Below are 21793 nucleotides of genomic sequence, written 5' to 3'. Positions count from 1 at the left end.
AACTCTCTAAAAATAACTAGGAATGATCTTGTCACTTTCTAACATACTTTTAATGTTTTTCTGCAATATATTTCCTCTTCACATGTCAACTGTTCTGCACATTTAATTATATACATGCATGATAGTTTTGACCTGGGCTAAGAGACCAACCAATAAATCAACTTCCAGAGCCAGATACAGCTGGTGTAAGTTGACTTTACATTTATGCGGTCAAGGGACCTATGCCAAATTTCTCCCAGCTAAAGATATGGCCCACAAGATGTACTTCACATGCTGTAGGATTCTCTGTGGCTGCAACTTTTGCCATGTGTGGAAGTATTGCAAATGGTGGGAAAACACCTATTGACCCCGTTGTGCAAAGCATAGCCTGTGTGTATCAGCGTGGCAAGTATTTAATTAGAGTAGTTTGAGGCCCTTCAAAAATGTGCAAAAAGTCCCTCAACTCCAAGAAATCAGCAAATCCTTTTTTTTACTGGTTAAAGGTCTAGATATGGGTCTGGGTCCCAACAATCTTACTCTGTCCAAGAGAAATCATGCCCCTGCAGCTGCCTCCACTGACTTTTTAAAACTACAGAATTTTTCACTGTGTTTTAATGAACCAGCAGACAATTTGGAAAAACACAGCATTCAGCAACTCGAGGGTGTTGTACGGATGCCAGGAATCTCCCTGGACAGCATCACCTACAGAACAGGGGGGCACTGTACTCTTTGCACTGCAAGTGCAAACCCAACATCAGCTGGAGGCCAATTTCAGGAACAGACCTTGAAAAGTTACAGGTTGGGAAGTAAGAGATTTTTCTGAGGGATTTTAAGCAAGGATGCTGGATCATTCATTGTTTGAAACTGCTTTTAAGCTACTGTCAACGTTTTCCCTCGCAGAGCTAGGTGTATTAACAAGAAGCATTATCCTGATGTGACCTACGGGTCAAAAGCAAAGGAATTGTAAGGCAGAGAACAATTTTGTTTATCTCTCTAGAATTAATTACTCCACTCTGTTATTATTATTTTGAGGGGCAGAATTATTAGTTTTATAGGAGAAAAACACCTTTTTAGAATAGATTTAATTGCCAAAAAAACTTCCTAGAAAAAGGAAATAACAGCCTTAAGTTATGACCCCTATTCTAAAAGACAGAAGGTCTGCTTTGGTTTTGGAATGAACTTTAATAGAATTTTTTTTTTTTTTTTTGTGGATAACTTAGAAATAACATTTTGTTTTGATTAGAAAAAAATATTAATTCAAACAAAAATTTAATGAGTCAAATGCTTATAGCTATTTCTGGCATATACAGATTTGCTTTTATGGAAAAAATGCAAACTGATACTAAATGGTAGGTCACTGGTCCCACACCATTTTGAAGTTTTATTTGATGGCTTTGGTGTAAAGTCAAGCTACAATGCTAGAGATAGGGACCAGAGGAGGACAGGAACTTGGTTTTTAAGTTTAACTTTGGCTCCAGTAAAATTTAATTGTGAATCACTTACTGAAAAAGGGAAAAAGGTGCTGCTGCAGGGACATAAGAGAGATTTTTCTTCTCTTCAGCTCTGGTGTAGCTATTGTTAGTGGGCAGGCACTGCACTGGGCTCATCACCACAGTTATTGCTGTTCTCTCTCTGCTCTGGAGTGTCAGTAATGGGTTTGTATGTGGGAGGGTGTTTTTTAAACAGAAAGGGTAATATTTGGAAAACTGAAATGGGAACCTAGTCCTCCTTGCAAAAATGTCCTAAGTTCTTAGTTCCTTGAAATTAAACTCCAATTCGCTTCTAAAATTAGGGCTTTGAGTTCCTAAATGACTGGGGGACTTTTAAATATTTGACCTAGCAAGTCCTGCTCCACTCGCATGTCCCTTTAAAGCTGAATTCACATGGGGCTCTTGTGGCAAAAGCCAGCTCTAAGATTTTTTTAAAAAACGGTTATATTTGAATGATGTACTCAACAGCCAATAGGCCTTGCTGCAAACGCCCCAATGTCTCAGCCAATGTCATTGTCTCCATGATCTGCAAGCGTGGCAGCTGTGTTGAATGCATCAACATTTACAGTGTTAGTCTCCTGTGGCCACGGGAGGTGCAGCGTGGGATGGGCTGTCCTCAGAGCCAGGGCTGACTTTGTTCTGTCTGCACAATGTGCAGCTCAGTGGGGGTCCTGAGCTGTGACTGGGCTCCAAAATGCTGCAAAATGGTACAGTATTAAATTAACTTTAGTGTTTCATGCACACGCTACAGAGAAGCATCTATTACAAGCCTGGGGCAGGGGGGAAAGACTAGGAAGGAGGTAAAGGAAGCAGCAGAACTCTCTTTTTTCTACCTCAGAAGCCACTCAGAGAATATCTCTGTGTTTTACTTGTTTATTTATTTTTCATTATGATATCTGACATATCAGAAAACATGAAAGGCATTGCGAGCCTAAGACAAAAAGTAAAATGGCGCTTGAAAATGATTCTTTGTGAAGGCTTATTTTTATTTTGTTGCACATGAGACTAGTCAAGCAGACAGGTTTATTTTAACTCTCTAACAAAATTTAGCAACTGGAGACAAACAATTGTCTGCTATTATCATTCCAGCCGCCAAAATTCATTAGGTTCAGGAACATCAGCTAAAAAGGGAGCACACAGCTACCTACACTATTGCTGGAGACATGACCCCTTAGAGTCAGAGTAGCATCCACGTGCATCCAAGAGACTACACGGCCTGTTAAAAAGTAAAATGTCTCAAACCTTAGTCTTACTGCAATTCATTGCAGGCAGTCCCTTTCTGTGGCTGCACATTTCTGTCTGCAGTGAAAGACCCTGCTGTCTATCATGACCCTTGTATCCAGCTTAGCTTTTTAAGGTCTGCACTTCGCCAAAAAGTAAATGCATTCCCTAACACGCTGGTATTTGGTTGCCAGCCTGAGAGAAGCAGGAGGCTGTCTGGGGCTGCGTACTTAGAGTTAAAGGTGCCCTTTTAATGTGAGTTAAACTAATTTTTTTTTCTTCTGAGATCTCAGCTGTGGAGAAAGGAAGCTAGCTGGAAAAGTCAGCCTGGCCTCAGTGAAATAACCTGCTTTAGAAATTTAGGCCCAGATCCCTGGGATCTTTCTGACTCAGGAAATGAATCTGAGTAAAAGAAAAATGTTTAACACCTTTGCAGCCTTCTGTTCTCCAAAGTAGTCAGAGTCTAGTTTGGCTAATGGCAACTGAAAAATGCAGATAGCTCTGAATGATATTGAGTCCTTATGTGCTTTGGTTTTTTCCAGACATTCAGTTACAGCAGTTTTCCATCATCTTTGCATCAGAGACATGTGAAGCAGCAGCGGCATAATTTGGATCCCAGTATATGTCATAGATTAAAACCCGTGGAGAGTAGGGATGCATTCACATTTGTGGTGTCTGCTGCCTCTGGGAAGCTGGCAGACTGGAATCTACTGGAGTGAGGTATTTTGAAATTCATCAAACTATTTTAAATCCACGTAAAGTGAATATATAACAGTAACCAGTTAAAAGGAGCTCTGCTTGTATAGTGGCTAAAGAAGATAAAGGAGAAAGGTAATCTGGTATTAGGTGGTTCTGGAGAAAAGCTTCAGAGCTGGGTGATGTCAGCTCCTGCAAGCCCAGAGAGGAATCAAAAAGGCGTGCCCAAAGGGTGATTCAGACTCCTTAAGGAATGGAGCCAAATGTGGATGCACCAGCTCCCTACAGAGATGTGCTGGAAATGCCAGGTTTGCCAGTAAGAGTGACAGTAATGCCTGCTGGAACAAGCAGTAAGCTGATGTCACAGGTCATGATGGTGATGGTGGTGGACTGTGGGGTGATATTCAACTGGAGACACTCGTTAAGCTGGCACTGCACAGGGTAATATCGATCCCTAGGCAAGATAACCTCCTGCTTGTATCCAAGCAGCTGTGTGGAGGTCAAATGGAAACACAAAGGGAGCCAGCAACTGGGGCAGACAGGGAGATGGAACATACTAAAGATGTCTGTGGGTTGGTCTCTGAAGCCAGGAGCCACAACTGTAATAAAAATGAAGAAATCAAAGGTCAACTTGCAGGTCAGGAGATGTTGGCCAAAAAACTCTTTTCCCCTAGCAAAGCAAATTAATAACCTCCATAACAATATCATGGCAGGGCTGGATTGATTCTTTCAAGGAGCCTTCAATTCTCATTATTTATATATACACACACATATATATAAAAGTATATATTTGTATATTTGTATATTTGCTTATTTGTATTTGAGTTTGAGTTGCACATGGGCCAAAGAGACATTAAACCAATCAATTGATCAATGAATCAATCAATCAACAGGTTCTCACCAGTAGTCTTACAGACTCAAAGAACATACAGGACACCAGGCTTTACGAACATTCTCTGGGAGTACCTCTACACCATGCAACTGAAGCTTCATACTTAGGGCTAAGAACAGTTAAAAAAAAATAGTGCAAAAATTATACACCCATTTCCATCACTGTATACATTACAACAAATGCTCTGTGTTTGCCAGCAACCGAGGCTATGGAGCAGCTATTAGCAGATGCTGACTGTATGATGATGACCATTGTAAGTGGATGCTTATTTAAGGGACATTTTCAGGAAACTGCTTGCTCTTAGGAACAGTCTAGAAGTGAAAATGCACTTTGCAAGATTTTTACGTCTTGCTGGCTTGCCTTTTGCCATTTTACTGCAAAGGAAATGTTAATGTGTAATAGAATTAGCATTTAGGAGAAGACTAGAATACTGTTCTTTATAATATAGCCAATATTATTATTCAAGACAGGTCTTCTCCTAGTGCAATTTAAGCCCCCCAAAATTACCCATCATTACACAGACAGTCCATTTAACATTCTAAAGCTAATCATACAACAACCTACCCTTTCAGAGGAGATACAAAACCTTGCTTGGGTTTTAAGTTCTGATTACAAGATGAGGTTCCAATTGAGAATTTCAGCTATAAACCAAATGACCTTCAATGACCGTAGACTGGAAAACCTGGTGACTAATCTAAATAGATTTCCAGGCAGGGGGAAAAAAACACCACCCAGCTCTTGTTTCTAGTCCTCTGCATTATTAGGGGAATGACAAAGACAAGCAGATTGTGAAAAAAATCATGACTCCAGTGACCTTCATGTCTTTGTCCCAGAAAGGTCAGGAGTAATCAGCAAAACTTTAACTAGAGTTCAAATTCAGCTTTGTTGTCCTTAGAGGCTGGTAAAATTAAATATTCTGTTCTTGTGCTCTGTAAACAGACACAGTAATTGGTGATGCTTTCCAGCATTGCATATGGAGATGTATTGACATGAGCTGAAATTCATAGAGAGACAGTATTTTACATGGTATACAACCAAATCCTGATTTCAGCTTGTAGTGCTGGAAATCACAATCACATCCCTTAAAATTATATCATACCAGAATATGAGCACACACCAGAATGTCTAGGATGTGACTTTACAGTTTGTCATGTTTGCCATCCAACACCAAAACAAATGGGAGTTGTGCCAAAACCACCTATTGTCCATCTCTGAAAAAAATCCTATGAAGCTGAGAGGCATCAGACAGGCAAAGTCTGCAAGAGTAATCCATGTGAAAATTAAAAAAACCAGTGAGTAATCTAGAGCAGATCTCATAGGGACTTTCTGACCTTGGCCTGAAGTGTTTTGTCCCTTTCCGCCTTTTGCATGTCACAAGATGTTTTATTTATTTATTGAATATCCATTCTCATTAGAGCTGGAGGAATCACCATGTTGGATCAGGCTGCAGTTGTCCATGATTTCCACGATCATACCATTAGTGAACAGAAGTTTAGAGAAAGTGTAAGGAAATAAGGAAGAAATAAACATATTCTTTGGAAAAATCTCCTCCTTGCTCTTGGTGATCAGGAACTGCCTTATACCTTACAAAGTAGAAAGGTACAACCTCTTCAACAGGACTTTAAGAAAACCCAGTTTTATACCTTGGGAGTTGCCTGTTGTTCACATGAATATTTAGTCAGATTTTGAATCCTGCTGAACAGCTGACACAAATTATGGCCTCAGGAAACAATGCAATGGACTAATCTTGAGCACACTGAACACATGCATATTTCTCTACATATTTTTATTTTGTTTATTATTTGTATAGTTACCCACCCATTCTGACTCAAAGGTTTCTGTGTAGCACCTTGTATTTTTCATGCTGTTTTCAGTCAGTCTCCACAATAAGGATCCATTTGTTCTGCATTTCCCATTTGTGAACCTCCTCACCTGTGGGCTTTTGGGGAGTGGAAAGCCAGCAGTGTACAGGTATCAAGGTCTGTAATTAGTTTTTATATATCAGTATGTACTGTTGTCCACAGTCTTCTTAAATTCTGTAGGAAACATTAGAAATTAAAAGCAAGTTTCAAAATTAAGTAAAAGAGCGTTAAATGCTCCCTCTCTTCCTCATCTAACAACCTAAAAATAATGGCACTTACCTTGAACTTTGAAAGACTCCTTTCTTCTTATGCATTCAGATATGGAGTTGCATTTCCTGTGCCTTGAAATGTAATAAGACTGGCCATCCTGTGCTGCATAGCATCAGTAAAATTGCAGCTGTCAGTATGGGACACCTGCAACACCCGGTTTTAGAGCTGTTAAAACAGTGACCAGCATTTCTGAAAAATGCAAAATTTGGGAAGAGCGAGGGATTTCTGGTCCAGGGTTCAAAATCAGTATCTGCATACTCTACTTCAAAGTCCTGCTGACTTCAGTGAGCGCACATGAAGTGAAATGTCGCTTATCATGAATAAAGGTGACAAAATCAATCTTTTGGGCATGCTCTGATGCTGTTAGTGCCTGCATATCCTACAGACACATTTGGTGACTGGGACTTCCCAAGCACAATGTCTTCATACTTGACAGTGGGAAAAGAGCTTCACTTTTCCTTGCCTGTATGTCCCTTGAAGGAGACAAGGTGAGAACATCTCAAATACAGCAGGGTAAAAGTGCAAGGGGCAGGGAGAAAAATACCTCTCCCAGTTGTCACCCTACCTTTGCTCCCTGCAGGCAGTATTGGATCAATGGGATATTGGCCATTTGGTTCAGAAGTGGCCACTGTGATACAAATACGACATTGCTCCAACACATTTTTCAAAATGATTCTAGGAAAGTGATTGGGTTTTAGCTAATACATCCTGTGATATAAAGATAATAAGCTCTGTGCAATGTCACTGCAGTTATAAGTGTCAATATAGTATAAGCTGTAGAAAAAAAGGAAAGCATTTTCATTAGCATTTCTAACACCACCACATTTAAGTAAATCACAAGGTCTGTAATAAGGAAAACAACAATAACAGTAAGGAAAAGAATAAGATTAATTATCACTTAAAATGGCATTTCCTCTAAAATGCCAGAATGAAGTTGTTAAGATCTTACTAAGAAGAGACAGACGGAAACGTTCCTAGGAATGAGATCACAGACTTTATCTGTCTTGTTTTGCCTCCTCAATTTAGGAAGAAATTTAATATTATTTTGCATCTACAACTGTGTGCAGTCTTTGTCCAATCCATTATTCTATACTGAGAGTAGGTTTATGATAAAGTCAAAATATTCACAGAGAAATAAAAGATGCTCATGTTCTAATGGTGGCTTTAATTCTAAGGAAACTAACCATGCACTTCTTACATTTGAGAGTTGTCAGTGCTAAATAATTAGTAGTCACTGAAGATCACACTCTAATACTGTCTAGGAAAAAGAAAAAAGAAATGTAGTCTCACCAGATTTAAGTATATTTAGCAAAAAATCAGGATATAATTACATTACATGAATAAATTATTCTAAACCCATTTTAGGACAGAAACTCCAGTGCTGGATAATGGCTAAATCCCAGAATTTTATCCTTCTTCTGTCTCCAGGCACTGCAGAAACCAGAAACCATTACAACAGGACAAAAGATCACCATGAAAGAGTTATGAGAAGGGGCAGGAACATCAGGAACATGCTGGTGTTCTGTTTTTAAAAACAAATGACCCATTAATTCACAAAAACAACCCCATTACTGCAGTAACAAACTTAGTTTACGCAAATGTCCCTATCAACATTATTCAAGCCCAAGTTTGATTTAATTTGGAAAAGGAATGAATAAAGCTTAGGATAATGGCAACCTATTAGACCATGCAGACCTTAATAATACATTTGAGAAAGTATGCTGAGAGAGTGACATGAACATCAAAAGAGAAACCAAGAGCATGAGCTACAGAATAAAGGAGAAATTGTATCTGAAATTATACCAGAGAAGGCAGGAGAAACACAGGCAGAAGGAGCATGTGCCTAGCTATAAGTCAGAGAGAATAATCACATTAATGACTGTTTCCCTACATAGTTTCAGTTTGTTTCTTTATTCTATTTTTACTGAATCTGTTTTCTATTCAGGTTCAATTAATAATAATGAGCCTAAAATTAATTTGCATTATCACTTACAATGGATGCTTTGATCATGTATGTAGTTGGAACTATAATGCATACATTACCATAATATGCAAATTGCATTTTCAGCATCAGCTACATCTGTATATCATTTCTTCATGCCACAATTCTGTGCATTGTTTCTTTGTGTACAGTCCTGCAGACTGGCAGAAGCTGGGAGGGTTTGGGGAGATGCTACCAGGGGAAACACTGCTACAGATGTGCCCTTTTCTTATGTTCTCTCTCTAAACACCCAGCGCTGGCATCAGACAGGGGAGAACTTTATTTTAACCCAGATGGCTTGTTCTGTGTCCTTTATGATTCTATTATTACCTTAGCTAAACTACTCTGCTAAACTGCTCTCCTGCATTGACTCCATGCAATGAGTTTTTGTATAACACGCTTCTTTTAGGCCTCAGAGCAAGAAACCAAACCTACAAAAAGACCAAGTACTACTTTGGGGGGGTTTTTTGTGCTTAACACAAGCGTCTCTCCTGTAGAATTTCTAACCGCTTGCAGCATAAATCAGATGAGAATCTGACCTAAAGAAGAAAGCAGAGCTAGTACCACGATGTTCATAGAGATCTGATTTTTAGGTCAGACTTATGCATTCATGACACTAAAACATGCTCGGAGAAATGTTGCACATCAATGGTTAATGGAACCACTCAACACTGTCTCAGCTGACTACTTTTTGCCACTGGCCAAATTTCGTATTGCAGTGAGTGGGGCCCAAAAGTATTAGCAGTTTACATTTTTATGGTGCCTTTCATCTTGTGAAATACTCCCTTGCTTTACAAGCTGATACAGAAACCATATAATGATTGTTTAATCTACTCCATTGCTGAAACTTTGTGGTGAAACACAGGGAGAATTTAACAGCCTAGAAAAACTTAGGTGTTTCGGAGAGGAAATGAAGACTACAGCGGCCATTTGAAATGAAGTTGGGAGAATGTAATTTTTAGACTTGGCATCTGGCCAGGTCATCAGAGTTAACACACTTTACAGATATAATTACTGCAGTGGGATATTTAATGAGCAAGGTGGTCAGAACTTTGCTTTAACATGCCACCCAAAAATGTATTTGGGTCACACCTTGCACCTTCACATCGTACTGACTCATGGGCTGACAAGCAGGTGAGATGCTCTTCTTTCATTTATTTATCTCTCTTTTAGCTGGAGCCCTAGATAACTCTCAAAAATGAACCAAACAGCCAAAAACACTGTCAAAAGAAAATTTTAAGCAGTTTTGAATTTCATGAAAATTTTGCATGAAAACCTATCCCTCCAGCCAAGCTAAGGATCATATAAGTTTAGATGCTTCCTCCCACAGATAAATTACTTCAGAGCGTCCCTACGGGCTTGATCCTGCCTTCCAAAGAGACGATGGTGAAATTCCTCCAGTGAGGTCACTGGGCTCTCAGAAGATGATTCATTTGGCCATTTTACTGTGCTTAATCTGTTTGACAGGAGGTAAGAGCAGTGCCTGAGGAAAGCGAAGGGGATGAGTGGGACTGCCCTTTTTTCCTTGCCAGCAAGATGTTTGGTCGGATCATCCTGTCTTTTGAAACCCTACCTATTTTCACTGTTGCTTTCCTTTCTGGGGTACACCGAGATGTGAGGCATGCAGTATCTTTCAGGTGAAGGAATTTGACTTGATGCTGTCTGGTGAAGGACAAGCATTAGGTATTGTCAGAATGAAGTATTCCTGGGAGTCTTCAGCAAAGCGTTAATCTGATTAAACTCCTAAAAACTGATAGACGTAAAACAGAAGAGCATATTAATATTGTCAAAAAAATGCACTTCTTAGTCACTCAAACTCAAATGTCAGATATTTGTTGCTCAGTATGCAATTAAAGATGATCTGATCACCCTTCAAGCAGAGAACTGACAAAAAGTGGGGTGAGGAAATATTTTTTGGTTTATCCTTTGCATATATGCAGATGTTGATACTGATAAGAGGGAAGAATCACTTTAGTTCTGCATAGATAAAGAGATTGCTCTTGGCAGAATAGATTAATGTACCTGTCTATACAAGCATAGAGGAAGAATTAAGAAGGAAAATAGATTAGTATCCTGCTGCACATGGAACAATCAAATATGATCTTTGGATTGGCAACTGGACTAATAATAATCACTGTAATAAACCAGGGCCTTTATAGCTTTGATATGCAGTACTAACTAAAAGATAGCTGCTTCTCGGGCATAATGAGCTGGATTCTTCATCACTCATCACCTTGTGTAATTATTGTCATGAGTTCAAAATAAATCCATTATGCTACCAGATCAGATTTTTTTTTCCTTTCGTGTTGTGTTTTCCTTGCATGGGTATAATGACTACTCACAGTATAGACAATGAAAATCAGGCTTAGTATATTTATTTGCAATGTAAGAATAAAGAAAATGTAAGAGATCTAATGGATGAGCACAATGCCTTTGAAATTATTTGTTATTTAAATGTTCGGTACTTAAATGTTGCTGTAGCCAACCCTGTGGTTAATAACCCCAAGGAAGAAAGAGGAATGGATAAAAAAAGCAATCTGGCTTAATACCAAATGATACCTTTTCTTCTTTCATAATGATTTATTAGCAGGTGTGTTAGTAAAAACATGCACAGCAGCATTGAATGATATTAAGACAAGTAAACTACAACCAACTTAGTAATTTAAAACTCAAAACATCTGCTCAAGAAGCATCTCAAATCTGAGATTTTCATTGTATTGGTCAATTTATTTTTCTAAAGGCTCTTCATAGCTGAAGTGAGGATAATCAAGGTAAATTATGAAAATAACCTAGTTATGTGGTAAAGGTCAATAGAAAGTCATGATAAGGTCTGGTTTTTATGAAGATATCCTGTCTGTATTGTCAAAATGGATTAACATTATAACACAACATAGCCTGTCACTTGGAAGAAAAAGAGATGTTAACACAAAGATACTTGCCACAATTAAAATTAGGTTTTGGTTTAGACTGTGAAAGCAAGAAATATCAACACCATTAGCTTGCCTCTTCATTTATATTTTTCTAGCACAGGTCACAAGAAGGTGAATAGATGTATACTTCTTTTCCAGTCTTGAGAATAGCAAGTGTTAGATACGTAACTCTGTTCTTAAGGGGAATTTTCCTAATTCTTGTCATATGAACAACCTTGAGCTTTAGAGGTAATGTGGCTTCCAGCACCTTATGCAGTAGCACTGAACTGGGAATGGAGGGCGAAGGAGTTGCCTACATGTTTCTGTAACCGTCTATTTTCCAGGGTTACTGACTGTGTAAATTAAACAAGCTGCTCTGCAAACATGAACAGTCTTGGGCTCACTCATTTGTCTTCCAGCCCAAAACTGTACAAAAGGAACCTCTTCTTTGGGAAGTAACAACAAAGATTCAGTTATTTCCCACAGTATTGTATATGCTGAGCATGCCAATATATGAAAAATGGATGAGTTAGAGCCTGAAAACTGCCAGCAAGCTTCATTGTTATCGTGTCAGCAGCAGTAAAGCCAGAGCAGAGACCTAGGTCTTAAAAATCCCTCTAAATATTCTTCTTACATGGTCAAGTTGCACCAGCAGTTAGGCCAACAGTTACCAACGATGTTCTAAAGAAACTTGATCCAGGAATAAAAAAACCTCTTGCTTTTCAAAACACTCACTGAACAAAACAGAAGCTGGGAAAGAATGCTAGCTCACCCTATGGCCATGCTGTGAAGGACTTTGGTGTCCTCATGTTTGGGAGGGATTTTACCCTCAGTGATTTGAATCCTTGAAAAGATATACCTGTGACTGAAGTGATCTGAGACATAAATCTGGAAGGACAAAATATGGCATGCAATATAACCTTCAATACCCTCTACATAAATTAGAAACTAGAAGCTATCTGAGCCCATTGAGTTTAAAAGACTGCCCCAAGTGTTTTCAGCTGTTGCTACCTACCAATGGTTTACCATGACTGTGTAAATACCAAGTATGGTAGTTTTCTGTGTAAATACCAAGTATGGTAGTTTTCTGTACTCACCAGCTGCTTCTTCCTGAGTGACCAACTGAAATTGTAACAGCATCAAAAGCATCCTAAATGCAACCTCATACTATGCCAGAAGGCTAACCAAAAAAATCAGCTTTTCATCCTGTCTCAGCCTGGGAAGAAGCCAGTGCAAATAGGGATGATGCCCAAACTAGTGAGAAGCCTGATCAGTGCGTTGAGCGGGGTTTAACGTTAAAAAGAGCTGTCAAAACACAAAATGTGGCCTCACTTTTCTGATCGCTTAACCGAAAAAACTGCAGAAACTTCGAGGTGTGCGATTTGCAAGAGCTAGCACTTCTGTAATTTTCCAGTGGCATAAAACCAGTTAGTACCAGCTGAAATACATTAGCAGCTTCAGTAATTAGTAGGCATAGCCATTTCTTGTCAGTTCTACGGGCCATATCCTCAGCTGGCGTAAATCAATAACACTCCGGGCACTGGATCTGTATTACTTTACTCACCTTGAAATAGTTATGCATACTAATTATTGCCTTACCCATTACTGCTCTTGTCAATTCAGACACCTGATTTACACCAGGTGAGACTGTTCCATATATTTAGAGGTTTCTGCGCATTCCTTCAAGGACCTGTAGTGTTGAATAAACTTTCTGAAAAGCCAGGCACATGCTTTCCCTTATCTATCAAATCAATGTTCAGTGAAGTGACACCATGGCACATAAATCATGACTGCAATTATTAAATCAAGCTGAGTTTGTATTGCGTTTCTTTCACTGTTGGGTAGAATTGAACACATGAGCACAGGCACGCCAGGATTGCTGGGATGGAAGAAGGAGTTAAAAGCCCCACCCAGGCTCTCACAACCTAACCTTTGGAGCATGCAGCTGATAATGCGAAACAGAACATAATGCCCCGGAGGAGATACATCTGGAGGTCAGCTCAGTCAGATACCGTGGAACTGTTCCAACAAAGCAATCAAATATCTAGCAAAACCTACCAAAAAAAAAAAAAAAAATCACATCTTTGGTATATAGACATACAACCTGAGCTAGATAAAGGTAGAGAAACCTGATTTCATTTTCACAGCCCTGTCAGGCAACCTAAGAGCTGAGTTTTCCCTCCACAAACACAAAGTGAGGTTTCTAACTGCAGCTTATTAAGGCTTAGTTTGTCTAACCCAAGCATAATAAATTTATGTGTCAAGATTGCAGTTGATTGTTCATCAGAGAAAAATGAGACAAGATAATCCACTTTGTTGAAAACGTAATGCTTTAGGAATGTTACAAACTACTGCAAATGTTTAACTCCCCATGCCTCATGGGTGGTTATATAACAAAACATCCATTCAGGGGCTGATTCTTATCTCTGGCTTGCATAAGGCCATGTCTAGACAAGGATTTGAAGGTGTGTTGTTTGAAAGTGTTAGCAGAGTGGTCTAGTTGGTAGATCAGGAAACCTCCCCCTCTTTCCCCCCAGTCCCCTGCCCCAAACTTCCATGACTGTGGAATGGGTGAAGTGTGGGTCCTTCTCCTTCAATTTTTGGCACACTGGAGTCAGAATGTGACTTCAGAGGGTTGAGGGAGGGAAGGTTCATCTCTCTGCCCAGGTCTAGTCTAGGGTCTAAGGCTTTGCATATCGAGGGCTTTTCAGCATTACATCCAATGTGTCACACACATGATACACGTAGGTGTCACAAATGAGACCTGTAGTAGGGATAGAGGATGACTTTCTAGTGATGGTCAACCATTTGACAGCATCTCCTTTACAGGAAAATGGCTCCAGTGCTGATTTCCTGCTCCACTGTACCTACGTGGGTATAATATTTTTATCTCTTTATTGCCCCCATTTCCAACAAACTTGACCCAGACATCTATTCCTACTGCACATACACCTCCAGCTGTTGAGAGGAGTATTCAGTGGAAAAGCAGGAGAATTTACACGAAGGTCTGGATTCTAAGAAGCCATCCCACTCAATTTCTTTTAAAGTATTTTCTTTAATTTACAGTCCTTGGTTCCTCCATCTCTGATTTGCCCCTTACATTTCAAGAACAGCAGCAGCATATGGCAATGATGAGAATCCTTACAGAGACACATGCCCATCTGTGGCTTGGTCCATGCAATATTGTTACTCTCACAAGCAAGTTCTAAGAGCAACAACACTTTTAACACTCGCAGCATATTTTCCCTTCTCTTTGTTTTTTTTTTTGTTTGTTTGGTTTTTGTTTGTTTGTTTTTGTTTTTGTTTTTTCCTAAGGAGATCTAACCGTTTCAAAATTATTTTTGTAGATCATTTAATTTTTACTTCAAGTTTCAAGTTTCATGAGCATTCATGAAAAAGAACAATTTTATTTATAGCTAATAGTCTGATGTGGTTTTAAAACTTTTAAAGACACATTTCCAGTAGATGAAGGTAAAAAATCTTACCTTGGTAAATGCACCATTTTTGTTTTTATAATCACAGTTAATTAATTATGTTTTCACTTTCATAAAACAAGAAGTAGAGGGCAAAAAGAACTGGGTAAAGTTTAAACCACAGTCTGAGGGAAATCAGGTAACAGATCAAACTGCTGACAAGAAAGAGGAGAAATCCTGACCTACTGAAATACATGGGAAGGTAATTATTTTCCAAGTGCCAAGAATTTGCCCTGTGTTTTATAAGTTATATATATACAGATACGTAGATACACATGCATACATATTTGCTTTTCTTCCATAATAGAGCGAGAGTTGCCAGGCCAGTTGTGATAGCTCTCTTTCTATATACACACACTTTAAATCTGGTATGATAACCAGTGGTTTACAGTGTCATTAGGAAGGTTGAGACTGTGAAGTAACTATTAAGAAATGAAGTCTGCTGTCGTATCTGGAACATATCAGCTCTCGGTAGAAATATATTTTTAATAAAGAGAAGTGCTTTTAAAGATTTCTCTCCTGATACAGGCCTAAACTCAGCAAGTTAGGTTTGATCACAGAGCTGAATTCCAGCCTTCCAGTACACAATAGGGTTTTAATGTTTAAAGTTTAGGTGCATGCTTGAGTATCTTACTGAATAGGAGCCAGAGTGAAAACAGCTTTCATTTGAGATGAAAATTCCTGCTTTAAGTTTTCTTCCTTGAACTCTGGCTCCAATTTGTGAATGCAGTGGGGATGTTCAGGTTTCTGCGTGGAGCCCAGCAGGAACGTCAACAGTTCTGCTTCAGTGCCGAGTATCAATAGTGCTCAGAGATCAGAGCTCAGAGCGAGCACTTAGGAGGGGCAACCTTGTCAGTCAGCACTTGACTGCTTTGCTCTGTTCTTGACCAGCCCATGCAATTCGCATCGCCCTCAAGGTAAGATGCGTGGGTGGATCATGGAAGTGTACAAACAGCCTTCAGGATCATAATTCAACTCCTCTCCTTTTACCTTGAAGCAGTATATTTCCACACACAATCAAGGTGCATAAGACAATATTCAATTTAAGGAGGTGTTCAGAATAAGACAGGTTGTATTTAAAAAGAAGAGAGCAGTGTGCTTATAAATAATGCAGTGGCTTGCAGTCGTAAGACAAGCTCTGGATTTAAAGACAAATGATGCAGAATTCCTGGCCTGTCTGCAGGTTACTGTGAGTAAAATCTTATGAAGTGACTGAGCAGATGGAGAGGTAGGCGCAGCTGCTGAGCTTGTACTCTCCCTGAGCACAAGGGCTGCTTCTGGCCTTGCCAAAGTGGTGTTGGGTGTCCCAGATTGGGACTGGGCTGCAGCAGAGCCTCTCCTGTCCTTGCATTAACCAGTGGAAAGAGCTGGGCTCTTGCGTGCCAGAGTACCCGCACTGCCGAGAAGCCAGGCGGGGACCCTGCCTCCCTGGTGAGGGATCTGTCTTCAAGGCATGATACAGCCCTTCCTCTGAACTGCTATTTCAAACTTTCTGACCCTTCGGCATGTGAGCAGATAACCAAAACATTTTGGGAGGCCTATACACTGAAGATTTCGCATCTCGCTTTCGAACTTACGGAAATACTTAAAGGAAAAATATCACCGCTTGTCACAACTTTTGTGTTCCCCTTTCAACTACAGTAGCTTACAAACATTTAAAAGTTACTCACTAAAAGTAGCTAGAAGTGAGTAGCTGCTTCAGTGTAGTGTAACACTCTTTAGCAAAAGATCTCCTCAAATCTGATTCTGCTTGTTGCAGTTAGCAGTTATGCCGCACGTCTCATACTTGCTGTTTGTCTTCAGCATCCATATCTGTGGTCTGTCTCCTCATGTCGACAGGTAGGACAGATGGAAAATATGAAGGAAAAAATCCTACTGCAAATAACAACTCAGTCCGTTATGTAACTGCTAAAATATTTATGTTTCATGTGCTTTTTAAAAATGATAACACAAAAGAACTCATGTGTAATTAAATGTGATATATAAATCATGCTGTTTGCTAGACCTATTGACTGCACTGTTCTCATTCTCCCAAACTTAATATAAAATTAATTGTTAATTTTCAAACCAGTAACTTTTTCACCAGTGCACATACTGGGTGTTTTGGTCTTAGTCAGTGAGATATTAACACCACAATATAGATTTCTTCTTATATTGCCATAAAGTTATTCCACTCAAAATGTGACTCCTTTTTAATAAAATTACCTGTATTTTTGAGCTCCCGCATGGACAAAGTTGAATACTCAGAAGTTTTTTCAGTATAATTTGTCTATTTTCATTGTGCTTACTTTGAGCAAGCAGAGGGCCCAAATCCTCAGCAGGCACAACCAGAGCTCGCGTAGCTGCACAATCTGGATCTGTGGTAGATGTAGCCTCTGTCTATAGATTTCCTCCTTGAATAAACTGTTGTGTATTGAGAATACTAAGCATAATCCAAGTTATTCTGGGGACTAGAACTCACACAAGGTTTATCTAGTATTAACAGTTATTTGACCTTCCTGGGCAGAGCAAGAAGAAAATGCTCTTTTACATACTCTTATGCAAACCTCTTAAATATTAAATGAGCTGCGCACAAAACTTTTCTTGTGTGAAGGACCGATAATACTTTGGACTTCACTTGAAATCCAGGTCACTTTGACCTTGTGTAAATGAAATCTTGCATTTCACCAATTTTTCACATGCTTGTTCTGTCTTGAACGAAACCTCAGAATCAAATAAGCACCAGCTTCAATGTAGAGGATGATTAACTTAAGGAGTTCTTGGCTTCTTCTTCAAGAAGGTTAACATGACCTTGAATGGCAGGAGAATATTATGGATTTGTATTGTTGAATCTTATGCGGAGTGTTGTTATAAGAAGTTCACATACAAACTATATTTTTAAGCCCTAACAAAGAGACATTTCTCTTCCACTGCGTCTGAGGTTATTAGTCCATCTACAAACTGAAAAGAGTCAGTCTTTTCTACCATACTGATACTCAGCCAAATTCATGCACGTATTTCCCATTTGCTTCAGCAAGAGTTTTGTCGATGGCAGTGCTATAAATTCTACCTCCACCTTCTCTCTAATTGGCACCAACATCAAATGCTAAAGGATGTCCTTGGAAAATCAAGAAGCCAGGAAGCAAAAATCCACAGCTAGACCCAGTTGTCCATTGTATGTATAAATGTCTATTAATTTCTGTGAGCTTATTCCACATCAGGGCTTTGTTCTTTCCTTTTTAAAGTCAACAGTAAAAATCATGCTAGCATGAATGGGGTAAAATCAGGCACATAAGTGAAAATGAAGTCAAGTCTTATCTAGAGAATTCCCACTTAGGACTTAGAGCCTGACACAGTGGTCACTGAAGCATTCTAAAGGTCATTGTCTGATATGATCTTTTCATAATTGTTAGTGGAATGAAGGCATCTTTATTCTGCTCTGCTTACTAGCAATGCTTATATAAAAAGTGGATTATTCACAGCTCCTTTCCTTTTGAAAATGGGCTTTTTTTTTTCTTTTAGAGAGAAATAAAGCACACGCAGTGTGAGTCAAACTGAAAACAATTGGTTGAGGTTTATGTGCCAGCCAAACAGTGACACTTGTACATTCCAGTCATTATCTGTATAGGTCTGTCTATTCTGAAGAGCAATGCCACCAGTTTAAGAAAAAAAAAAAAAATTCCAGAAGTTAAATTCTATTGATAATGGAAGAGCAGGAGTGATTCCAAATCATGGTGATGCCCTTAATCATGTGTCAATTGCCATTCTAGTTGTACAGGGTATACTTGCAGCTCTTCCTTGAGGAAAGACATTCTCATTGTATTGCTGCACTAGGCAAAGATGCTTCTTGATATAGCTGCATTGAGTGTAACGTCCTTTCAGCTGAAAAGTGAAAAAGCAGTCAGATTTTTTCAATCCACAACTGTTTTTCTAAACTTCTGATAAGCACCTTCTTCACATTTTTTCTAACCTCTTTTGTACACTGCTGAATTACTCATTAGAATGAAAATGAAAATACACTTTCTGAAGCTGACATTAAGAAAACCTTCTTTTTGACCTGGATGTACCAGAGTGTTTAACACAGTTAATAGTCTGACAAAATTTTATGGATGTTATTGTTGAATGTATTTATGTTGTAATAGTATTGATAAGCATTGGCTATAGGTGAGATTCCCATTGTGCACTAAAAATCTAAGATAGTTAAAGTCCTCTATTAGAATCTATTATGGTGAGCAAAATATTCTCTTAAGAAGGCAAATACTTACATTAAGGAGAAAAAATAAGAGGTAGAAAAGAGAAAAATTAAATGAAGTATTAGAAGGGAGAGAAGACAATGAATCCATATGGTCTATATAGGGAAGCTGGGAAGAGAAATAAAACCTTGGCAGTTTGTTTATTCAGACTGGCGAAGTTTCAAGCCAGTTAGTAGTTTCAGTGGAGTCCATAACAGAACTCACATCCTCACAGTAATGCATTTACATAAATCCATTGCAGGACTGATTAATCTTGCATGTTTCAGGAGGTGTTCTAGTGCTCTCAAGATGAATCCTTTGAAAATAAAACAGACGGGCAGATAGATCAGAGGGAGAGAGCTGGATGCAGTTTTGTGTGTCTCATAATAATTTTCATGTAACTGAAGCTGAGTTTTCAAGTTTAAGTTATTCAAATGTTCAAACATATATTCCATTCAAAGAATGCATTTACAGCTTCTACATAGGGTTACCTGGCAAGAGAGTATTTGATTAAAACGGGCCTGTTGAGAGGGAGGATTCTACTAGAGTCACTGTCTGAAAGTCGATTGTTTATGTCTACTTGCAGATGTGATTTATCAGGCCAGTCCTCGGTAACTGTTTTCAGAATAACTGTTTACAACAATTTTATTTTTTGTTTTAAATTCTTTAGAGAATAAATATTTTGGCTCCAAAAGCATGTTAGCAGGACTGCAAGTTTGAACAGTTTTAGGAGACGTTACCCATGTTAGCACTCTCATCTCACTACCACAAGCCCAGTTTTCCCTTGGCCAAAAATAAAAAAGGTTTAGATGCCGTGATTTGAAATTTAGCACCTGCAACAGTATGGGTTGAAAGAGGCAGATCAGGATTTCTTCCATGTAATACGAAGGCCTAACTTTTCTGTAGCCAGTATTCATTTGCCTGCAAACAGTATAAAGATGAATAATTTACAAGCATTTCTGCATTGAAACAACTGCTAGCAGCATTCAGATTCAAAACCAGAAAGTTGTTTGTTTTGTTTTTTTAAGGAAAGCATGTGTTTTGATATGGGTCTGGACCTGTAAAGATCTTCTGGATCCTTTAGGTGAGTAATTCACATAGTTAAGCAGCTTAGGAGATGCTTTTCTTTTTTTTTTTTTTTCCACAGTCAGTAGTTGGGCAGCAAAACTGCCTCCATCTTTTTTTTTCTTCCACCAAATTGATGAAATAAGGCACTGTGCATGCAACACTCCCATGCAGCTGCCTGGGTACGTTTCCGTTGGCTTTCAAGGAATGAAATATCAAAGGTAGAATGGATGTGGGACTGGGGCCTATAGGATTTTGGGAGCTCTCAGTTGAATAAAAAATAATGTCTTACACAACTCCTTTTTTTTCTCAGAAGTATCAGGTTTAGACCGGAACTGCATAAGGGTAAAATGAACTTTATGGACTACCACTGTCTGAGTTCAAGAAGTGTTGGGTCAATACTCTCAGGCACATGGTGATTCTTGCGGTGTCCTGCTCAGGGCGAGAAGTTGGACTTAATGATCCTGGTGTGTCCCTTCCAACTCAGCACATTCTATGATTCTACTACAGCTTTTGGTTATTGGGAGGGCTCTAATCCAGAACTACCCAGCTGAGCACAGAACAACTTTTTCCAGAAGTAAGGGGGGACTTGTTTAAAGGGAACAGAAGAAGAAGCAAAGAGATGGTGCATTAATGAATGGCACAATGGACCACTGATACTGCCCTACAGAAACAAAGGGCTCTTTACAAGAATTCCCTCCTTTAGCATGTGATAGACCTTATGCCCTGGGATCACAATGGCTCACAGACCGAAACAAGAGAGGAAGCTAGAAATCTCGTCATTTCTTTTCCCCATGGGATAAACAACATTTTATTCTACCTTTAACCCTGGCAGGAGACACTGCCACTTAGCAAACAAATCTATATTAAGTGCACTTGCTGGAATTATTTACAGCATCATTTGTTCCAGAAAATGACACTAATAATATATCGCTGATTTCAGAAAATGGAATTTGACATGAATAAAGGCCTTCTGAGTAGTAAAAAGCATCTTTCCTTGATCAGCATACCTTATTAAGGAATTCCTTGTTTTCCTGTCCCAAAAAAGAAGGAAAATACCATTGTTCTCCTACAACACCCTGTTGCAACTCACAGACAAGCTACTTTTGGTACTCTGGCTTTAACCATAAATGACTCCACAGCAAGCAAGAACAATTGTCCTGCACCTTAAAAATATATTTCTGAGACAATCAAAAGCTCCACCTCACTGTTCAGACATCAGTTTATCTGCAGAAATAAGGATTTGTATGCACAACTTTCACCACTGCAGACAGCTGTGTAGTTGTTTACTTCTCACACCAAATAATCTTACTTGTTAACCAATGAAACTGTTCAGGAAACTGGAGAATGTCAAATCAAGAATTTAGCAAAAATGTGGGGTTTTTTTCAGAGTATCCTCAGAATTAATGCCTTTGGGTTGGTGCTTCTTACAGTTTCCGGATATGCCTGTATAACTTCACTTTCATGTAATCTGTCAGGAGTTTATTCAGGAAATAGAGATGTCCCGCTGGCCAAATCTGTTTTTGTAATGGTAACCCTGCAGGTTGTATGCTACTAGCATAGTTTTTGTGCCAAGAAGTTCCTGCATTAAATGGAGGAGGTTAAAAGTCAGTCCTGCCTTGCAGCTGCTTTTAGTGAGCTTTGGCAAAGGTTCACCAGTCTGTCCATAAATGTACAGTGTCATTGCTATATAGGAACATTAATCAATGTTATCTGCTGCAGAACTGTCTTGCATTGTGATTTT

Source organism: Lepidothrix coronata, unplaced genomic scaffold, assembly GCF_001604755.1.
Source record: "Lepidothrix coronata isolate B3197 unplaced genomic scaffold, Lepidothrix_coronata-1.0 Scaffold328, whole genome shotgun sequence".
Taxonomy (NCBI): domain Eukaryota; kingdom Metazoa; phylum Chordata; class Aves; order Passeriformes; family Pipridae; genus Lepidothrix; species Lepidothrix coronata.
This window is presented reverse-complemented; position numbering follows the sequence as displayed.